This window comes from Zalophus californianus, chromosome X (assembly GCF_009762305.2).
Source record: "Zalophus californianus isolate mZalCal1 chromosome X, mZalCal1.pri.v2, whole genome shotgun sequence".
NCBI classification, from domain to species: Eukaryota; Metazoa; Chordata; class Mammalia; order Carnivora; family Otariidae; genus Zalophus; species Zalophus californianus.
The window spans coordinates 54,018,871-54,029,210 of record NC_045612.1 but is presented as its reverse complement, the minus strand read 5'-3'; positions in this window follow the sequence as shown (position 1 = coordinate 54,029,210).

Here is a 10,340-nt window from a genome sequence, read left to right as displayed (position 1 = left end):
CTGCTCTGAACATTTTTGTGGGTGTATCCTGATGCACACGTGCGTACCTTCTCTTGGCTCTGTGTCTAGAATTGCTGAGTTCAGTGCATCTTCAACTTGACTAGGTGGTGCCAAACTCTTTTCCAAAGTGGTTGTACAGGTTTATGCCCCCACCGTCAATGTGGAGGTGTTCTGGTGGCTCTGTGTCCTTGGCAACGCTTGGCGCCAGACTGTGCAATTTTTACCAGTCTGATGGGTGCAAAATGGTATGTCATTGTACATTTACATCTCCAGTGTTGTCTGGGACTGTTGCTAGCTTGTTGTTAGCTTGCCCAAATCTGGGGTTCAGATGAGGATGTTTGCCTTCCTGTAAATAGGAGACCAGAATTCTCCAATTTTACCTTTATAGTAACAAAGTTATTTGGACCTCTCTTAGACCTACTTCTTTGCCTTTGTTGGTTGAAAACATGGGTGGGAAAAAGGGGTTGTACTTAGGGGTGTTGAAAAGGAAGAACTCCCATTTTTCTTTTCCCTCAAACTACGTCCAGAACACTCTGACACCTGATGTGTGGGGCTTTCTTCCATAAACTGACTCAGATGCTCGCTGGGTATCCTGCACTTGAACTCCGTTCTGACCGTGTTTACCTGCAGTAAGTATCAGATCCCACAGGTTAAGGTTATTATTATATAATAAGGTGAATATAAAAAAAAAGAAAATCCCCAAATAACAGTCAGTGTTTTTTTTTTTTAAGATTATATTTGTTTATTTGAGAGAGAAGGAGTGAAAGAGCAGTGGAGGAGGGGCAGAAGGAGAGGGAGAAGCAGCCTCCCCACTGAGCAGGAAGCCTGAGGCTGGGCTCATCTCAGGATCCTGGGGTTATGACTTGAGCCAAAGGCAGACCTCTGACTGACTGAGCCACCCATGCCCCCCCTTTTTCTTTAAATATTTTATTTATTTAGACAGTGTTTTAAGAGCACACATAAACTATGTATTAGACTGAATTTCATTTGCTAAAGGCAATATTAGGATAAACTACAAGCCTAATTTTGTTATAAAACATTCACTCTGTCTCTCAATCAGTTGGTGGCTTCTAGGGTATAAATTCTCCTTCTCTGCCTCATTGTATATTAACTCCACAACTGACCACCTAAATGTCAGAAAAAATACAAATAAATATATTTATATTTAAGACAGCACAGCATCTATTATGACTGTCTTAATCAAGTTTTGAGTCTAATATTTTAAATAAAATCTTAGCAGTTTCTACTTCATAATTATGCCAAACAAAGAAATACTTGTTATCTTTATGATGTATCAAAGTTATCCTACATAGGAAAAAATGAAATAAAAAAAAGATCAATGGTTGAGTGACAATCAAATCTTTGTGATTGAAGGACAAAGGGGACATGACTAAACTATTCAATAGCTTTCATTAAAAGATAAGTTTCCATGTGTGCACTGAGATACTGCAGAAAAGGCTACTGGTAATGAAATTAGTATCACCTTGACACTAATAGTTTCCATTTCTATTTCTTAGAATACTCACACTTGGAGCCCTGAGTTATGCAATATTCTTACTACAATGTTAGAGACCAGGAAGGGACCAAAATACTACACTGAGAGAGAGAAAAGCCCAGCTAAGCTCACCTGCCCCATCAGTGTGCCAGACCTGTGATCAAAGCTCCCTTGGACCTTCCAGATGAGTTGAGCCACTAGATGAGTATTAATGAATGATCTTATTTAAGCCAAGGGGTAAAACAAAATTATTTAAACAATTATACCTTGTCTGAATTTTTGACACACGAAAATTTTAGATATAATAAAAGATGTGTTGTTTTAAGCCACTAAATTTAGGAGTAGTTGTTACACAGACATGGATAACTATGGTAAAATAAATATAATATATACACAACATTTTACTTCACTGTTATCTCCATAAACTCAAACAATAATTTAATGATATTTATTTTTTAAGGTTTACTGTCTTAGGATTTTGAACTTTTAAAACTAAAAATATATTCAAATCAGTAGTTTTTGTGGAAACAAAGGAACTTCAGTGCCCCAGTGTTGGACAACAGTAGCTGTCTTGGGGACAAATATTTTGTAAATGAGATATACGTGGCCTAAAATAGTCATAGAAAAACCTTAAAAGTAGACATTGATGTTAAAATGACAAATCTGTAATTATTCATGGTTATACAGGTGAAGTAACATCACGCCTATGGCTTAAATTACCTTTACCAGTCATATATAATCTTTTTTTTTCATGCCAAATGGCAAAAGACTGCTAAATAAAGATATCTACTTGTGTCTATTGGGAAATTCATTATTTACATTTATAAACTAGCCAAAAAGTTCTCAGGAAAGATCAGAGATAAAAGTAGTATCTGTGAAAAAAAAATTACCTCAATATCAGCCTTATCATACTATTTCTGAAAATGAGAGAGTTTATCTTTGGAGAAATAAGACTATTAAATTAAAAAGTCACATGTGTCATTAAATAGGTGTAGGTTTTGAGAACACATAAGGGTCAGATAATATGCCTAGTTTCCTCATACATAATATCATGACCGCATTGTAAATGCATACTGTAGAAAAGAAGACTTTTTATTAGGAAGTCTAAATCCCTTAGGTGTTCATGCCATTAACTTGAACAAGAGAACATGTATTCTTAGAAAAAAGTATATTCTAAAATTAAAATTACTTTGATTTTCTTTTAGAGGTAATCTTAATTTATTTTTAATTTCAAATAGCATTAAAGGAATATATGAGATTTGTTTTTAGTAAATGGGATTTGTGTTTAAAATTTTTGAATCATTGTTTTATAAATTTTTCTATGATTAGATAGTAGAAATGACTGCAAAATACTTTGAAAATTGTTAAAGCAAGCAGGCTTATAGAATTAACGCCCTTCTAGATGGTGATTTACCAAAACACTTTCCTTCTCCAATGTGGTGAGGTGGAAAGGGCTCTGTACTGAAAATTAGTAGATCTGGCATTTAGTCTTTGTTTTTCCACTAACGAGCACTTATGCCATGGACAAGTTATTTTTTCTCCTTACTTTTCTCTTAGTTTCTCCTTAGTTTACTCAGTTTTGAAATAAGACATTTTCATAAGAAGATCTTTAAGGTTCATTCCAGGTGTAATATTCTATGATTATATCTTCCTCTCTAGTCCTGCTAAAGTCCTCATATTATTTGTTCTTTTAAGTAAAAACACTGAGTGCTTTATTAAAAGAGAAATATTGTCTGAGAAGAGTTGCTCATTAAGCCATTATTAACCATTAAAATCTCACATTGATTCAGTTTATCAAATTAGCTATCAGGCACCTGAGAGAATAGAAGAAAGGGGAAGTTTGACATGAAGGGTAAAGGGCAGAAAACTAATTGCAAAGTGTCCCAACAAGCCAAGGGTTGGCATATAGATATTGGGCACTAGCCTAGACAACATCAATGTTTGCCTAACATGGTTCTTAGTGATATGTTTATGTGTATTATGCAGTAATGCTAAGTACATACCCTAATTGGAACCCCACTGGATATAAAAAAGGGATTAATTTGATAACTTGGGTCCCAGATATTTTATTATGGATCTGTTGTCTCAAAAATAGCAAGTGACTTGTCATCATTTTATGGTGGAGTAAAATGCCTAACTAGAAGAGAAAAATACTGGTGGCCTGCTCCATGACAAAGTGAACTATAATAAGAATTCATTTTTTAAATCTGTCACAATAAACAAACCCTATCCAGGTTATAGTAGGTGTATGCTTCTATAAAATGATGTGAAAGTTTTTAGCAGCCCTAAATTACATTTGCATCAAGAATGATAAAAAGAAGTACAAGTCTCACCCTCTTGTTTATTTATTTATTTATTTTAAAGATTTTATTTATTTATTTGTCAAAGAGAGTGAGAGCTAGCATAAGCAGGGGGAGCAGCAAGCAGAGGGAGAAGCAGGCTCCCCGTTGAGCAAGAAGCCCGATGTGGGACTTGATCCCAGGACCCTGGGATCACAACCTGAACCAAAGGCAGATGCTTAACCAACTAAGCCTCACCCTCTTATTTAAAGAGACTTTCCAAAACACTCACACAAAATTTGTACATAAATCTAATTGATCAAATGTTAGTCACTTAACCATACATAACTGCAAGAGATTCCTGGAAACAATGCTTAATCTGGATACAGTGGGTCATACATATTGGAGGCCAATAGTAATCTGGGCCACAAAATGCTCTATCACAGAGTCTGAGATCCTTACATACTACTTTTAATTGAGGATAGAAAGTCTTTAATTAAAATGAAAATTAATTTGCAAAAGAACCTTAAAGTTTGCAAGATGATACTACCATAATTATCTAAATAAATAATAATAACAGACAAGAATCCCAGAAAAGTATAAATATTATTGGAAGACAAACCCTCTAATGTTAAGAGTCAGAATATAGTAAAAATAAAACCAATAATAAACAACATGGAGAAGTACACTTTCTGTCTTGGATTGTACACAATTATGCTTCTAAAAGAGCAGAACATATTCAAATTAAGAAATAAAGGATTAGAAATAACTTTCACAGAGTGCCTGGGTGGCTCAGTCAGTTAAGTGTCTGCCTTTGGCTCAAGTTGTGATCCAGAAACCCTGGGATTGAGCCCCCAAGCAGGGAGCCTGCTTCTCCTTCTCCCTTTACCTGCTGCTCCCCCTGCTTGTGCTCTCTCTCTCTCGTCAAATAAACAAATAAAATCTTTAAAAAAAAGAAATATCTTTCACTATAATGACCCTTACAGAATGAGCATATTAATGTCACCAAAGTTCAGGAAAAAAGATGATTTCCAGATAATTGAATAGAAAAAGGCATAGAAAAAAAAAATAACTAAACAAGAATTTTCTATCTTTGCCAATATCATCTATAAATTTTTAAGACCAAGAACATATTTCATTAAGGGATGAATTGTTTTTGCATTTTAATTAAAAAAAAGAGTTTTTGGATGTCATTTTTATCTATTGAACAAATGTCAAAGAGAAACGTCTGTCATCCATTCAATGCTGTCTGATAAGGTAATCAAGAACATTTTATATTATTGCTAATTTGTTTACCTTTCTATCTGTTAGATTAATAAGGAAAGTGTATGTAAAGAATTTAGAACAGAGGGCCATATAGTATCGTTTTGTTTTGTTTTCAAAAATAATCATTCTAAGACCATAAGAACTATGGACCACTAAAAAATAACACAGGAGACCTACTGGTGTGCTGCAATTTGAGATGACTCATTTTGAACAAAGGCTTCACAAAATCTGTGAGGCTAACAGAGGATGAGCCACAGCAATGACAGGCCGGGAAAAAGATAATTATAACTTTATAACAAACCAAAGGATAAATGGCATAAGAGCAGCAGAGTATTGTAAGTTACCTACATGGTGCCATGTTAGGAACACTAGACAAACATATCTGTCTTCCCAGCTAACGCAGACATGGAGCCTGAAATTTAAGATGAGACACAATATGAATTACCAAAAAGGATAACATAATAACCTGTTTCAATCATTAATGTCAAATCATAGATTTATTTATCATTCTAGCACTCAGTAGGATTCTGAGTGGAATAAGTACTGGATAGGTAAGGTTGATGTTAAGAAGGTAGTTAGTAAAAGTATGAAGCAAAGAAGAGCTGGCAGGGTTAGATGGATGACTGCAAGGAATAAGATCACAGGACCATCTCTCTAGATAGCAGGAGATAAGACTTTAGGAAGTTAATACAACACATAAGACTAACAAGTAAATAAAAGTAAGTGATGATCTTAGGACTTGGAAGATGGTCGTAAAGTAGGCAGACCCTAGGCTCACTTTGTCCCACAAATACAACTAGATAACTATCAAAACATCACAAATACCCCAGCAATTGATCTGAAGACTGGCAGAACAAACTCTGAGATTAAAGATAGACAAGAGGCTACATCAAAGAAGGTAGGAAGTGTGGAGATATGGTTTGGAAGAGAAACAAACTGTGTCTGCTGCAGTGGGGAGGGAGGGAACCAGTCCAGTCCAGAGAAGGGCAAGAGACAGAGTAACACACAGAGGAGTACACAGGGAAAACAAATTACCATAGCATTGGCTTAGAAAGCAAGAGGGGCCAAATTGGGTGACTTCTGGCAATCAATGGGGCTCAAAGCATGGAGTTTGAAGGTGAGCAGTATTGGCTGGGATAGAGTCCAGAGGGTATTGCACTGCTCTTGGAAAGAAGGCAGGCAAACAACTTATGGTCATACAATGTGGATACAGTGACCAAAAGAGTGCCTGGAACACGCAATAGAAGGTTATTTGCTCATCTCAGAGTATGTCCCAAAGAGGTGGCATTCAGGGAGAGAACCCTCTGGGAACAAAGAAACTGGCTGGTACCATTTCCCTTCCTCACCACTCAGCATGGAGCACAGGGCCACCTGTAGGAACAAGAGAAGCACTGACGCTTGTTACCTAACTTGTTTACACAAAGTTTCACCTTCCACTGTGCACATAGGTGGAACTCCCCTTCCAAGACTCAATCCTGCATGGCAGGACCCATTTCCCAGAAACAAACATCTGCTCACACCACATCTTCTGATTTAGGAATATGGGAGAGCTTTGGTTCTGGCACTAGTGGTGACAAGACTCATTTCACAAGCAGACCACAGCATACCTAGTTAAAATGTACCACACTCAAGCTGGGGACCAAACACTGCCCAAAACAGGCAAAGAGAGCCTCTGGAGATGACTGGACTAAAAGATAAAACAGCCAGGATAAAACAGCAGTGCAACAGTACACATTGGAGATACTGGTTGAAGTGCCAGGCCCTGGAGAACAAGGGCACTACATGCCAGGGAACTACAGGATCTCTTCTTCATAAGGCCATTGTCCTCAAGAACAGGAGACATAGCTGACTTTCTTAACAGGAAACAGGGAAAATGAAACAAAATTAGAAGACAGAGAAATTTATCCCAAATGAAAGAACAGGACAAGGTCACAGACAGAGATCTAAGTGAAACAAATATAAGTAACATGTCTGATGGAATATTTAAAGTACTCATTATAAGGCTATTCACTGGGTTGAGAAAAGAGCAGTAGACATCAGTGAGGCCTTTAACAGATTAAAAAAGAGCCAATCGGAGATGAAGGATGCAATAAATGACATTGGTAAAATGCTTCATGCAATAAACAGCAAGTTGGAAGAAAGAGGGGAGCAAATTAATGACCTAGAAGATAAAGTAATGGAAAATAATCAAGATGAAGAAAAGAGAAAATGCAAAATGAGAATAGATTTAGAGAACTCAGTGACTCCCATCAGTACGAATAACATTCGTATTAGAGGAGTCCCAGAAGAAGAGAGAGAAAAGTGGGAAGAAAATGTATTTGAAGAAATAATAGCTGAAAATTTCTCTAACGTGGGGAAGGAAGCAGATATCCAGATCCAGGAGACACAAATCACCTCCAACAAAATCAACAAAGGAGATACACACCAATTAACCTGGCAAAATATAGTGATAAAGAAAAAAGTTTAAAAACGGCAAGGCAAAGAAGACAGTAACATACAAGGGAAACCCCATAAGAATAGCAGAGGATTTTTCACCAGAAAACTTCAAGCCAGAAGGGGGTGGCATGATGTATTCAAAGTGGTGAATGAGAAAAATCTGCAGCCAACAGTGCTCTATCTAGCAAGGCTAAATTTAGAATAGGAGAGATAAGAGTTCCCCAGACAAACAAAAACAAAAGGAGTTTGTGATAGTTAAACCAGCCCGGCAAGAAGTATTTAAAGGGACACTTTGAGTGGAAAGGAGAGACCAAAAGTAACAATACAAAGGTAGGAAACACAAAAGCAGTAAAAATGAATATTTCTGTAACAAATCAGTCAAGAAACTCACAAAATAAAAGGATAAAATATAACAACATAAACCTAAAATGTAGGGAAGAGAGGAAAAAAGAATGGGTTAAAACTTAACCATCAATGTAATATAGACTGCTAAATGAAGAACAGGTTATATACAAACCCAATGGTAACCATATATCAAAAAACACAAATACTAAAAGATAAAGAGAAAGAAATATAAAAATATCACTAAAGAAATTCAGCAAAACATGAAAGGCAAGAAAAGATTAGAGAAAATCTTCAGAACAATGACAAAAAAATAAAATAAAATGACAATAAAAACATATCTGTCAATAATTACTTTGAATATAAATGGACTAAACATTCCAATCAAAAGACATAGGGTGACAGACAGAATTAAAACAACAAAAGCAACACCCATGTATATACTGCCTACAAAAGGTTCATTTTAGACCTAAAGACACTAGCATATTGAAAGTGAGGAGATGGAGAAACATCTATAATGCAAATGGATGTCAAAAGAAAGCCAGAGCCATACATATTTTGGACCAAATAGACTTTAAAATAAAGACTGTAACAAGAGACAATGGAGGACACGATATAATCCTAAAGGGACAATCTAACAAGAAGATAGAATAATTGTAAATATTTATGCACCCCACATAGGAGCACCCAAATACATAAAACATTTAATAAAAAGCATAAAGGGAAAAGAGAGAAGATGGTGGTGGAGTAGGAGGACCCTAGCCTTGCTCACCCCGCAAACAGAGCTAGATAACTATCAAATCATCATAAATACCCCCAAAATTGGCCTGAAGACTGACAGAACAAACTCCACAACTAAAGAGAGAGAAGGGACCACATCCAAAAAAGAAGGAAGTGCAGAAATGTGGTTTAAGGGAGAAATGGATCATGGGTGCTGCAGAGGGAAGGGAGTTATGGTACTGGAAAAGGATGAGAGAGAAAGGACCACACAGGGTACACACACTGAGACCATTTCTCCAAAGACATTGGCCTGGAAAATAGGAAGAACTGAATTTCATGAGCTATTGCAACCAGCAGGAATTAAAGCCTGGAGTTTTAAAAAATAGTGGGCATCTCTGGGATAAAACCTGGAGAGCACTGCACTGTTCCTGGAGAGAAGGCAGGCAAACAACCCGGGGGCAGACAGCATGGAAACAGTAATCTGAAGGATGCTTGGAGCACAGAGAGGGGAGATTATTCACTCTTCCAAGAGCACATCTATGAAAAGCAGTGTTCATGAGGAAACCTCTTAAGGAGCAAAAGATTTGGTTGGTGCAAATTCCCTCCCCCACCCCTTAGACTAAACACAGACCACCTGCCAGAAATAGTACAGTGCTGACACTGGCTGCCTAACTTTCTTACACCAAGCCTTAGGCTCCTGCACTATGGCAAGATTGTCCCTCCTGGTCAGGGTTGCCTCGGTCACAGCACAGTAGGCCCCTCCACCAGAAAACCAGCTAAACCCCTGCCCAAACCATGTTTCGCAGCCAGAGAGTCCTGCAGGGCCTCAGTTCTGGTAGAGGTGATGTCAGGTATCATTTCACAAGCAGACCAGAATACACCCAGTTAAAATTCGCCACATTCAGGAAAGGGACCAAACACTGCCCAAAGCAGGCAAAAAGTGCCTCTGCAGATGACTGGCCTGAAGGACAGACAGCCACAACACAATGGCAGAGCACAATGAACACTCCCACAAGTGCCAGGCTCCAGACATTACATGACCTCTTCTTCATAAGGCCATTACCTTCAGGAACAGGAGACCTAACTGACTTTTCTGACACACAGAAGAAAGCAGAGATTTAGACAAGATGGAGGAATTTATCCTAAATGAAAACAAAACAAAACAAGATTAAGGCCACAGCCAGAGTTCTAAGCAAAACAGATATAAGTAACATGCCTGATGGAGAATTTAAAGGAACAATCATAAGGACACTCACTGGGCTTGAAAAAAAGAATATAAAACTTCAGGGAGACCCCTAACACAGGATTAAGGAATCAAAAAAGGATCAATAAGTGATGAAATGTGCAATAAATGAGATTGCAAAAAGGCTTGATATAATAAACAGCAGGCTGGAAGACGCAGAAGAATAATTTAGTGACCTAGAATACAAAATAATGGAAACTAATGAAGCTGAACAAAAGAAAGAAGAATTACAGAAAATGAGAATAGACTTAGGGACATCAATGACTCCATCAAATGTAATAACATTCATATTATTGGAGTCCCAGAAGAAGAAGAGAAAGAGAAAGAGACAGAAAATTTAATTGAGGAAATAAAAACTGAAAATGTACCTAACCTGGGGAAAGAAACAGACATCCAGATCCAAGAATCACAAAGAACTTTCATCAAAATCAACAAAAGCAGGAAACCAAGACTTATTGTAATTAAATTTGCAAAAAATTAGTGATAAAAAAAACAAAAACTTAAAAGCAGCAGGACAAAAGAGTCCTTAATTTACAAGGGAAGACTCATAGGGTTAGCT